The sequence below is a fragment of the Asterias rubens genome, chromosome 8 (genome assembly GCF_902459465.1).
Source record: "Asterias rubens chromosome 8, eAstRub1.3, whole genome shotgun sequence".
Classification (NCBI taxonomy): Eukaryota; Metazoa; Echinodermata; class Asteroidea; order Forcipulatida; family Asteriidae; genus Asterias; species Asterias rubens.
In genome coordinates, this window is record NC_047069.1 from 2775507 (window position 1) to 2788979 (window position 13473).

Here is a 13473-nt window from a genome sequence, read left to right on the forward strand (position 1 = left end):
TTCGTTGAAATTTATTTGTTAGTGGTCTAGCAAAGTAGCGCCCTCAAGAGGTGGTAGGCTAGGTATCGTTTGACTGGGCCCAATTTCATGGAGCTGCTAAGCACGAACATTTTGCTTAGCATGAAATTTCTTCCTTAATAAAAGTAGGATTACCAACCAAATTTCCATTTGTTGAATAATGCTTGTTACTGGTATTCAACTGTTGTCCTGAAAATCACGTAGAAATTTGGTAGGTAATCCTGTTTTAATCAAGGCAAAAATATCATCATGCTAAGCAAATTGTTGTGCTTAGCAGCTCTACGAAATTGGGCCCTGCGTCCCCTGTCTTTATCCATGATGATAAAGGCAGTGGTTTTCATCGGACCAGTGTTTTCATCGGATACAATGATTACATTGGATAATTAATGTGCAGTGACGTAAGCTTTCGTATATGTGTTTTGACTGGTCCAAGGTTTTTCGGCCGCTGCACTTTCGGCGGTCGTCTGCTTCTAGCAGAATAGAATACTTAGACTTTACAAGCTAAAAGATAATTTTCACAAGTTTGATGTTACATTTCGGTTATAAAAACTAAGGTTTTTTTTCTCGTGGAAAAATCAATATGTAGGCCTAAGAAGCAGTCGGCCGCCATCTTGCTTTTTACAGGTACAACTTCAGATATCCCCACACAACATGAAAAACATGTTTAGTGGGTTTCTTTTGAATTTGTCTTGAAAGGGAGACACGAAACATTTGCTTCTCCTTTTTTCTACATGTTAATGCAACATTTAGTGTTATTGTTCAATAACTCAACTATTAAGCTTTCGTTTGAACAAGTTATTAGTGGCGGGTATGGATTAGTCTTGACCCAAGACACTCAGCGATCAGTTTACACCAAAAAGTTGGTTACGGTCCCTATGTGTGGACACGGTCCCTCACAGCAAATGAAAGTGTCAAATACTGAACAAAAATGGCCAGGTAATAGCCCTTTCATATATTATTATATATATTAAAAAGTAGTTCAAGCCTTTATGAAAATAAAATATATATTATATATATATTAACATTTATTCTTTTGTTCATGGAATTTAAAGTTTAAAGGCAAGCTGAACTGTACAATTCAATATGCAGTAAATTTTCAAAGTTGTTATCAATGGACACTAGTTTCTTCCTTTTTGTGTTATTATATCCAAGCCTGCCCAAAGTGCCTTTTCGTACTATTTGCAGTGATCTACATATCTATGGGAAGCAAAGACTACCTAGAGGGATCTGGCAACACACCATTGTTTAGAAACAATACTTCGTCACTAGATTGCGTTCACAATGAACCAAGGCATATCAGATCCTAGGCAAACCCATTGGGTTACATGTTGCTGTACGATTTCGGAATTCTATAGATTGAGTACTGCATCACCATGCCAACTAAAACTTTGTTAGCATTATATAACAGACCAGACCAGTACAATGCTTAGTTCAGGCAACCTTTAATCATATCCAACATGTTTGTTACGGTCCCTATATATGTGTGAACACGGTCCCTCGCAGCAAAGTGTCAAATACTGAACCAAAAAGGGCCAGGCAATATCCCTTTCATATAGGTTTGGGTACATGTATTTATTATTCAACAAAATATTTTAACACGTAGTTCAATCTTTTAAGAAAATAATTATTTAAAAAAAATAATAAATTAAAATTTATTGGTTTTTTTTAACGAAAAAAAAAAGGCAAGCTTAAGTGTACAATTCAATGTTTATTATTATGCAATAAATAGGTTTGGATACTATACTCACGGCCGAAAAATACATGACAACATTTTTTGGAATATTAAAAGAGGGCACGCTAACGTGTACAAGTTTACTATGCCATTAGTTTACAAATTTGATTAATAGACATTGGTTCTCTTCTTTTTTATAAAAAAAAAAACACGCTTCTGTATAGGAATAATATTATTACACAATTATTTTTAACGCTGTTTCAACATTTTTGAAAATGATTTATTTCCCTTGTCGGTGTAAACAAAGGTCATAGGTGATATTTATAGATGGAATGTGTTCTGTCGAGGTTAAGGGTCAAAACATCTTCGCCAGTCCATTAAGAAAAGACCAGCCAAAGTGCCATTTATGAAGGCTCCACTGGCAATGGTTAACATAGATGGGCAGTATCGACTGGTTGACAGGCACACTGTGTGGTATCTTTCTACAACTGGCAATCACACCATTGTTATTAACAATAAACCAAAGCATAGAGGCCAGACCATCTAACACAAAGGTTTACTTGTTAAAGTATAGGACATGCGGTTTTGAAACAATGGTGATTAAGTTTTGCTTAACCATGACAACCGAAGCCATGAATTGTGATTATATAATGGCCCACCGCATAGACTAGTAGGTGTAGGTCTAACCATTTGATGTGAGAATCAGGAAAAGATATGTATACATGTAGTGAATAAGTTTCAGCAATCTTTAAAGTTGTTGCTTACGGTCCCTACGTGAACACGGTCCCTCACAGCAATAGCGTGACGTCACATGAATAGTTTAATGTCCGGTTATTTCCCTTACAACCACAAGTTGGATAAGGTGTTCAGAAGTAAGCACTTGAGTAAAGCATACAATTTATTAACCCAACGAAAAGAAGAAAAAAAAAAGCCAACAAATTATAAAACAAAATGTAGATCTTAAAATGCTTGAAATGTATAAACTAAATCTCGCCATGAAACTTTAATTACGGATTTTTACAAATGATTTTCTGCTGATTTTTGTTCGTTCACTGAAAAAGGAAATAATTGTGGTCGATTTTATGGGTCGTATTATCTTTCTTAGGGGCAAGCCATATACCATGTCATTGGTCAACCCATATGTTTACATGTTGGAGTTTTCAGAATTAAATACAGGCTGCATATCAATGACAACTTTAGAACCATCCATTGTAGAAGTCTCACTGTTGTAGATGTAAGGGATTTGTGCGATTCAAATGATTCACGACAGACCAGTGCAATGCTAAGTGTCATCAACCTTTAACCATATCCAAAATGTTTGTTACGTTCCATAAGTGAGCACGGTCCCTTGCAATTGTATAGATTGGGGTTACATGTTGCTGTACGATTTCGGAATTCTATAGATTGAGTACTACATAGCCGTGCCAACTAAAACCATCCTTATATAACAGACCAGACCAGTACAATGCTAAGTTCCATAAAAGTGTCAAACACTGAACACAAACGGGCCAGGAAATATACCTCCAATATAGGTTTGCATAAAATAATTACATGATAGAAAAAAAACATGCCAACAAAGTATACAAAACCTAAATAGTTTTAACTTTCAAAAACTGTTTCAGATGTATAAATTAAATCTTTCAATGAAATTTTAATTACGCATGCTTTTTGTAGATTAAAAAAACGTGACAACAAGTTTTACTAAAACGTAGTTCAATCTTTTAAGAAGAAAAAAAGGGGGGAAAAATGTTTTTTTCTTTTCATAAAATTTAAAAATTAAGGGCAAGCTTAACTGTACAGTTCAATATTTTTGTATGCAATTAATTTTCAAAGATGTTATCAATGGACACTGGTTTTCTTATATTTTTTGCGTTATTCTATCCAAGCCTGCCAAAGTGCCTTTTCGTACTACTGGCAGTGTTCTACATATCTTAGGGATGGCAAGACTAGGTAAAAGGATTTGGCAACCACCACATTGTTTCAAAACAATACTTCGTCACTAGAATGCGTTCACAATGAACCAAGGCATATCAGATCCTAAGCAAACCCATTGGGTTACATGTTGCTGTACGATTTCGGAATTCTATAGATTGAGTACTGCATACCCATGCCAATTGAAACCATCCTTTCTATCTTATTACATAACAGACCGGACCAGTACAATGCCAAGTTATAGCCAGCTGTAAACCATATCCACCAAAGTTTGTTACGGTCCCTATGTGGACACGGTCCCTCGCAGCAATCTGCTTTAGAAAAAAAGCACGCTTCTCTATAGGAATAATATTATTAGGCAATTTTTATAAAATACTTTTTCAACAATTTTGCAAATGGTTAATTTCCCTTTTCGGTGTAAACAAAGGTCATATGTGATATTTATAGATGGAATGTGTTCTGTCGAGGTTAAGGGTCAAACATCTTAGCCAGTCCAATAAGAAAGGACCAGCCAAAGTGCCTTTTCTGTACTGCAGTGGTTGACATAGCTACGGGAAGCAATGACGAACTGGCAGAAGCACTTGGCAAACAGACAATTGTTAAAACACAATACTTTGACACTGGACGCTATTCACTATGAACCTATTGCATACCAAGCTAACCATAGGTTGCTGTACGATTTCAGACTTGTACAGATTGACTACTACATCAGAACAATGCCAACTGCAACCAACCTTTGTAGTGTTACATAATTTCCTTTGCCTACAACAATGAATGTAAGATTCATCGTTTGGTTCTAGGGTCTATACATAGCCGTTACTGTCCATATTCACAGTCCCTAAACGCACATGGAAAAGGTGATTGCCACTGAGGACAAAAAACAAGTCATGCAGTTGTTTTCCAAACCATTCAATTGACCAGAAAGCTTACTTAGAGCTTTCGTATTGTATAATATAAAAAAAATCTTGTTTATGACTTACCGCTACAACAGCCAACAGCCAACATGTCAATCTTCCACTGAGCCGTAATCGAAACACCTTTCACCATTCTTTGCCGTCCCGTGTTCCTATCTGCGTTCACAATAAAACATACGGATTGTGAAGTTAGAACTAAGGGACCAGACTAATTTCCCTTCCAGCCTCGGTTTGGTTACATTGGGTTTCGTAGTAGAGAAACAAATAGTGGCACTAGTTTCTAACTATTCGATTGGTATGTTTTTAAAGTACTACCAGCGGTAAACTTGCAATTATTAGCTTGAAAATGCAATTACTTGATACTCTGTAAATGAGTGATTTAGTTTTAATAATTATTTGTTGTACTGCAACGTCGTAAAAGGGAAAGCCAATAAAGGTTTTCTCTATAGGGAACATAACACTTCAAAAGAATATTAAAATGGTAGGCCTACCACATGAGTTTACATCTTGGTAAAACGAATAAGGATACGAAGGGTCGCCCAGTATTACTTTGCTGATGAGCACAATATTGTTTACTTTAATTTGACTTTGTTTTCTTCTAAGGCGTGAACAATAAGTTTGTCAAAATACAAGTTAAATCCTTCAGAGGAACACACACGCAAACAGTTGGCATATATTCCATTTCACATTGCAAAATATTTCCCACTTCTTCAGTCACTTCTGATAAACAACAATCTTTGCACTCGTTATGCGAACCTTCATATCGAGGCTGAGAGGACAATACAATGGAGGTCAAGCAAAGGATATCCCTTGGAATGAGATTTAATTTAAAGTCCAAATCAAGTTGGACCTCATGGGACTCCACCAACTTCTTGAACAAAAAGCACCGACAAGAACAATGGATAATGACTTAGCCCGTTGAGGGCGCTATGTCAGTTTAACGGTCACAACAAAGTACGACTATCTAGTCGAGACATCTAATTATTCGATTTTCAGCCCTGAGAATCTCAAAAAGCGACAGTATTTCCTTGACCGGGAGTAAGGGGCCTGGAAGGTCGGTATGTCTGGTGGGAAACTTAGCCGCTTCAAGATGATACGTATCTCAATCCGGACTTCTTGAAATTAAACAATTACAAGAATGAACCGATACATTTAAGATTGTAAGCCAGAGTTTTTAATTTGTGGAGTAAGCTTAGCGATGGGTATAAAATACATGGTCTAATTTCACGATTCCGCTTACTGTGGAGTAATGCAGGGACGTAAATTCAAGTATAATATATGTTAATGTATGTCAACGCCTTGTTTAGGGTTTGCCGGCTACAGTCTAGCATGCCTGTTTCCCCAACTCTTCTAAAATGCTTAAAATTATTATTATACGCTGATGAGAAGGTTTTGTTGACAAAATGAATTGTTTGGGACAGTGTTTTAGTCTATAAAAAAATAATAATAGCGCTATACAACAAACTTAAGCGGCTCAACTGGGTTCCTTTATTCGAACTTTGGAGGACATTGTCGGAAACTTAGTTTTTTCCTTACTATGAAAATTCTATAATCATTTCGTGATAAAGACCAACAGTTGTGTTGTTTTTGGTGCTCATAGTCTTGGACTTGGCAGGTCATGTTGAAAAAGAAATAGTTGTTAGCGTGATAATACTCATAAATGGGGATCGGGCCAGCAAGCACGTAGGACACTGCAACTGTTTTCTTATATTGTTGCACATTAATTAGCTACTGTGTAAATTCTTCCACTCTAGAATTTTAGTTCTAAATTTGTGTATAACGCTACTAAGTCAATGATTTGTTTAATGCTCGGCCCGTCGTTGCAACTTCTCCAGGGTATACTTGGTTTCATTTACTGACAATTATTTGTGTGAAGCTTGTTTGGACTGGCAACAGTGTACAACATAAACTGCGAGCAATTAAATAATATAGAATTCGAGAATTTCAATTTAACATCACATTGGTCATTGTAGGACTCCCACAACTCTATGACTCCCTACGACTGAAAAGAACAATAAATAAATCGAGGATCACAGCGCAAAGTGAGGGCGCTATGCCAACTTAACGGTCTCATTTTTACTTCGCTAAACAGAGGACATAGACAGATTCAGTCCTTGCATGTTGTAATATTGTCATCCACTTGGTTTAAGTTTTGCCGGCTGCAGTCTAGGATGCTAGATTCCCCCTGTGATTAAAGTGCTAAACTATTAATTAACAAGAGCTGATGAGAAGGTTTTGACAACATTTGTTTTGGAAAGCGTTTTAGCCCGTTGAAACTTGCGACCAAAAAGAAGGGGGGAGGGTAACGTTGTTTGGATTTTGGTGGTCACAGTCAAGTAGTTTTTGTTTTTTTGATGTTTGATATTTTCAGTATTGTACTTAAAAAGAGGTTTCTTTTGAAAGTATGGCTAGACTTAACGTAAATTACTGAGATTTGAGCGAGCTCAAGCGCCGTGTTTGTTGCGTTGTGTACGGCGTGAAGTCGGGTTGTGATAAGGGAGATCGCGAAGTTGTCTGACAGCTTCCCCTTCTAATAAAACAATTTTCAGGGTGTAAATAAAGGGATTTTCAGCTTCTCCGGGAGATTTTTATTAAAAATATTGCCAGCAAAACCATTACAATGAGGAATATAACACCTTACTTTTCGTGCACAAACACAAGACATCGAGTGAACATTGGTCAAACTGTGTTTACCCACTACTGGCATCGTCAGCGACCGGTAAGGTCTCATGTCACAAACTCCGGAATATTCTTCCTTTCCAAAATTATAGTTCTAATTTTAGTGTATAACACGACTAAGTCAATAGTTAGTTTTGTCCTCGATCCGTCCTTGCAACTCAATGTAACCGCGTGTGCTAAACTGTGAATAACTAAATGAAATAGAATTCCAGAATTCAACATCACATTGATCATTGTAGGACTCCTACAACTCTATGACTTCCTACGACTGAAAAGAACAATAAGTAAATCGAGGAAAACAGAGCAAAGTGAGGGCGCTATGCCAACTTAACGGTCTCATTTTTACTTCGCTATACGGGGTATCTAGAGGGGACATAGACAGATTCAGTCCTTATATGTTGTAATGTTATGAACTCCTTGGTTTAAGATTTTGCCGGCTACAGTCTAGGGTGCTAGATTCCCGATTTCCCCTGTAATTAAAGTGCTAAAAATGAGCATAAGCCGATGAGAAGGTTTTAAAAACATTTGTTTGGGACAGCGTTTTAGCCTGTTGAAACTTGCAACCGAAAAAAGGGGAGGGTAACGTTGTTTGGTTTTTGGTGGTCATAGTCAAATATTTTTTATATTTTCTTATGTGACAATGATTTAAATCAAGTTTGCTGTTTGATATTTTCAGTTTTCTACTTCAAAAGAGGTTTTCTTTCGAGAGTATGGCTAGACTTAACGTAAATTACTGAGGTTTGAGCGAGCTCAAGCGCCGTGTTTGTTGCGTTGTGTACGGCGTGAAGTCGGGTTGTGATAAGGGAGATCGCGAAGTTGTCTGACAGCTTCCCTTCTAATAAAATAATTTGAGGGTGTAAATAAAGGGATTTGCAGCTTCTCCGGGAGATTTTTATTGCTAATATTGGCAGCAAAGTCTTACAATGAGGGCAATGTAAAAGCACACTTTCCGTGCACAAACACATGACATCAAGTGAAATTCTCGTGGACCTGGTTGGTGGAACTGTGTTTACCCATTACTGGCTTCGTCAGCGACCGGTAAGGTCTCATGTCACAAACTCCGGAATATTCTTCCTTTCCAAAATTATAGTTCTAATTTTGTGTATAACACGACTAAGTCAATGGTTAGTTTTGTGCTCGGTCCGTCGTTGCAACTCAATGTAACCGCGTGTGCTTAGCTCATGGTACATCTTGTCAAAGGTAAACTTGGTTAAATTTACTGAAAATAATGTGTGTGAAGATAGTTTGGACTGGCAACAGCGCACAATAGAAACTGTGGTTAATTAAATAAGATATGATTTCAAAGCAACATCACATTTGGTCATTGTAGGACTCCTACAACTCTATGACTCCCTACGACTGAAAAGAACAATAAATAAATCGAGGATCACAGAGCAAAGTGAGGGCGCTATGCCAACTTAACGGTCTCATTTTCACTTCGCTATACGTGGTATCTAGCGGGGACATAGACAGATTCAGTCCTTACATGTTGTACTGTTGTCAACCACTTGGTTTAAGTTTTTGCCGGCTACAGTCTAGCATGCTAGATTCCCCCTGTAATAAAAGTGCTACAATTGACTTGAGATGATTAGAAGGTTAATTTTGACAACATAAATCTTTGTTTGGGACAGCGTTTTTAGCTCGAAGAATCGCGGTTGAAAGGGGGTTGGGGGGGACGTATAGGATTTTGGTGGTCATAGTCAAGTAGTTTCTGCTTGTTACGGAAATGCCAAAATAAATATTCATTGATGAGTAAATCTGTTGGAAATATTATTATGAACAAATAAAATATATGATTTGAGGCATTGCACGGTGATGAGGTATCAATTTGGTTTGCTGTAACATCATGTGTGTATCTACATGCCAGATGGAGTGTGTTCTTTTCAGAACTGCATTGCTATTATTTTACTAACGCAGAGTAGATTTATCGGATTTTTCAGGAGACTTCTAACTTCGGAAAATAACTGTTCTGATTTTTAACTACTACCTGGGCGGAAAGTATAGAAAACGGAATGTAAGTATTATGCTAATAAAATATAAGCATGAAAACGTACGTGGTATAAAGAGAAGTAAAGCAGCTTTGATAGTATATCTTTTTGAGAAAGTACGAAGTACTGCAGTTATGGAAAAAGATATTATTACTTATTCTCCCCATGAGTTTGATTTTAAACGCTTCTCGGATTGCGTATTCCTAAAGGGATTATATTTCCTGAGTGGACATTACTAGCACCAGAGTTTCGAGGATAACTCAAAAGCAAAAACACATGTTGAAATAAAATGTTCAGTTGTACAATTCTATTATATATAACAGATGTTAAATTTGCATCGAGGGTAAATAATATTTTAGCACTGTATACTCAGCCTTACCCAACTTTTGTGAAGAAAAAAAAAATCTCAGGACTCGGGTTGGATTCGAACCCACGACCTTTGCTATACTAGAGCAGTGTCTTACCAACTTGACCACCGAGACTGCCCGGTAAATTGAGGCAGTTCGAATCCTATGTTTTAGCAGCGGGTATTCCATACAATTTAATAGATGTTAAATTTGCATCGGGGATAAAGATAATAATTTTGATTTTTACCACATCGATGTGTGTTACCACTGTATACTCAGTACTTACTGTTTTATACTTTATTATGATTAAAACTGTCCAAAAAACCAGAGGATTACAAGGCCTTTAAACATCTATTTGTTGGATATTACTTGAGGTGGTAAGCGCCTAATTGATTTTTTTTTACACCAAACATATCAAAAAAATATTACAAATAAATTGTCGCGACGAGATATATTATTATTTCATTTGTTTTAATATCTTCCCCGTCAATTATTTTTATGTTTGGGAGAGTGCCTCTCTTTGCCGTCGATGTTCCTGATTAAATAAAACATACAACTTGGAATACAAAAAAAAAACATTATCAAAATAAAAAACAAAAAGTTACTCTGCGATTTGTCAGGTATTCAGGAGCCGCGATTCGGGTTATTCCCCCATTGCAATGTATGGTCCGCGCAACACATACACCACTAACAGAGGCCCCTTACCGGCTTCCATATAGCACCCTTCTGGTATGACAACCGACTTCACAGTATATCCTTCCCTATCTCTCAACCCTAGCAGTCCTTGCCCCCCTCGCTCAGGGTAAACAAAGCGGCTCCCAAACCATACTGGTGTCTTTCCCAGTAATTAATGCCTTGTTTCGTATTATTGCGAGGGGCCGGGATCGAACTCGGGACCGGTGGCTCATACCGATTCGGAGTTCAGAGACAGTACCAGCGCCTAACGAATCGCCCTAGCACGTTGGTGCTTGCCAGACCCGATTTTAATTCTTATAAGGCAAAATAAATCCACATGCATTGTGGGACGGTCGTTTGATCACTTGGACGTGAACAACAGACCATAACAGACTTAAATTATTCTCTGATTAGAAGCACTACCGCACTAGCTCAGTGAGTTAAGATGCAGTACATGTCATACTTCAGACGTCATGTCTGAGTTCGAATGCCAGCCTCGACACAAAAGGTTAGATTTTCATTTTAATTTTTTTTTTACTTGAAACAAATCGACCTATTTACAACCCAAAAAAGCCACACCGGAAAAGAAAAAATACTTCAAAATGGACAAGAGTTTTGAAAAGGTTTTAAGGTTTAGTAACTTATTGAACTAGAGTATTTATTTTTAGTTTGTCCAACGGTTTATTTCTTGCAATTTATTGTTTTATTAACAGCAAATAAAATGTCTGTCCACGCACTTTACAAAAAATGCCTTTAAATTTTCGCTTTAGGATTTGATTCTCTAATATCATGTCTTTTGAGGCAAGTTTCAAGCATTAATACAAAATGTTAACAACCAGCACCCGTGGCGCAATGGGGGTGAGGGCGGTACCAGAACCCTAGCCCAACCCACCCCAAAGAGATCATAAAACACCTCAAAATGAATGGTTCAATACTTAGCCCCACCCCGTGAGTTATGTCTTTGCTCCTACTTGCACCCCCTCCTTCCGATTGGAAATGTTTGGTTACGTCAGTGATCACCACTAAGCTAAAAAGTTACCTCCTGTTCCTTAGCATGCTTAACGAGGAAACTAACCTTAGGACAAAACTGCTTTACTCTAAATCTAAACAAGATCAGCATCTGACGTTATGTACTTGTTGTTTTTAGCGCTACCAAGATACACACTTATAGATAAACACTCTAGGGTCATTTTGAAAAGCTCGGCTTTCTTTCGGTAAGTTTGAAAACGTGCACATTCGGTACAGGTTTCCAATTAGATAGGAGGGGCTACAGTTGGAATCTAAGCATTGGTTACGGAAAGGACATACAAAAGAAAAACAGAGGGCGCCCGTAATTGTTGCTGTTAACCGAGCGCGCGCACATGTCTACAAATTGAATTTGATTCACGTACCTGATGTACTCCAATTGCTCTCTTCCACTTGACCTTCCTTGCCTCACACTGAGATATAAACATCTGGTTTTATGTTCACATTTCTCCTCCTCCCAGTTGAACACTTCGTCAGCTTGGAAAGTCATGCATTCTGTACGAAAATTAACAGACAGGATGCAGGCACGTTGTGTTTACAATGTGGCCATAGAACACTGGGTCTGGTTCCCTACGCATGTGTGATGGGAAAGGGTCTAAATGACAATGAAGGGGCCAAGCTATGTAGGAATCTATGGTAATACTTTATTTTGACGAATTTTCAAACCCATTTCCCAAGTTGATGATTAGCAAGTTTCATTTCAATAGCATACAGTGTATACATCAAATCGTGCTAGTATGTAAGTGACATTTTATCAGATTTGACTTAGTCCTTGTTTGAATAAAAACACACAAAAAGCCTGACTTAGGCGTGTATTCAAGTCATCAATAACGTACAGTAAAATCTATAGTCAAGTTGTAGTGATGACTTATATTGAGTGTTCTTGGAACAATCGAAATATTGAAAGCTTTTTAAAATTCAACTGAAACTTTTTGCTTCCTCTGAGCATGCTCGACGATTTTTTTTCTCTTGCATTTTTTCCCAGACGGTGTTTCCACTCCTCCCCATTGATCGAAACAAAAGCGAGAATGAAACGTCAAAACCCAGAACCAGTCAAAAAACACCAACAATCTCAATAGCCAAACAATAGAGTAGTAAAAAAGAACGAATTATAATGAAATTTTACATAAAACAAGATTAACAATAAAGATCAACAAAAACGGAATAACAAAAACGGAATAACAAAAACGGCTTGGCTTGCCACTACTGGTCAACAGAAACAAACCACGAGGGGAAAACAAAAACAACTTTGTGTCATTCTTATTTATTTGTAACTCAATAATTTCGGCACAGCAACAAGTTATCGCTACTTCAAACAAGCTGATAAAGAAACCCAACAGGGTTAAATAAAAGAAAACTGTTGAATGAATGAACTTTGTTTAAATTGCGACCAACCTGAGAATGTTTATACAGACATCTTGACATTATTGACTTTGCTGCAACAGTCGGGTCCCCGACGCCCACAGTGACAATGACAGTTCTTAGGCTGATTTCATTAAGTCTGGTTTGCCTTGTTATTGGTTACTCTGGTTTGAATTAAAGACAAATAAAATGGTTGTGTCATGATGAATTGCTTATTGATTTAACCTTTACCCCAAAGATAGTGGTAGTTACTAGTAACAGCGACATTAAAACTACAGTATAATTAATTCAAAAGTGAGCAATGCACAACAACATTAGCTAATCAGAGAAAAGTATTGCTTAGCAAAAAAAGGTCAGCAGCCAAAATTACATTAGGAATAGGTTTAAACAGACTGTTGCCCCACTCAATTTATGCTTAGCAAAACAATTTGTTAAGCAGTTTTTTCTGCTTAAAGGCGGTGGACACTATTGGTAATTACTCAAAATAATTATCAGCATAAAACCTCACTTGGTAACGAGTCATGGGGAGAGGTTGATAGTATAATACATTGTGAGAAACGGCTCCCTCTGAAGTAACATAGTTTTTGAGAAAGAAGTAATTTTCCACGAATTTGATTTCGAGACCTAAAGTTTAGAAGTTGAGGTCTCGAAATCAAGCATATGAAAGCACACAACTTCGTGTGACAAGGGTGTTTTTTCTTTCATTATTATCTTGCAACTCCGACGACCGATTAAGCTCAAATTTACACAGGTTTGTTATTTTATGCATATGTTGAGATACACCAAGTGAGAAAACTGGTCTTTGACAATTACCAATAGTGTCCAGTGTCCTTAACAGCTTTATGAAGTTTGGCCCTGAT

At 37.3% G+C, this 13473-nt stretch overlaps 1 non-coding gene across 1 annotated transcript; it reads right to left on the reverse strand.

Moving 5' to 3' along the window:
- Positions 1–9612: 9612 nt before the first annotated feature.
- Positions 9613–9685, reverse strand: Trnat-agu. Its single transcript has one exon. It is a non-coding gene; the product is annotated as a tRNA-Thr (tRNA).
- Positions 9686–13473: the final 3788 nt, after the last annotated feature.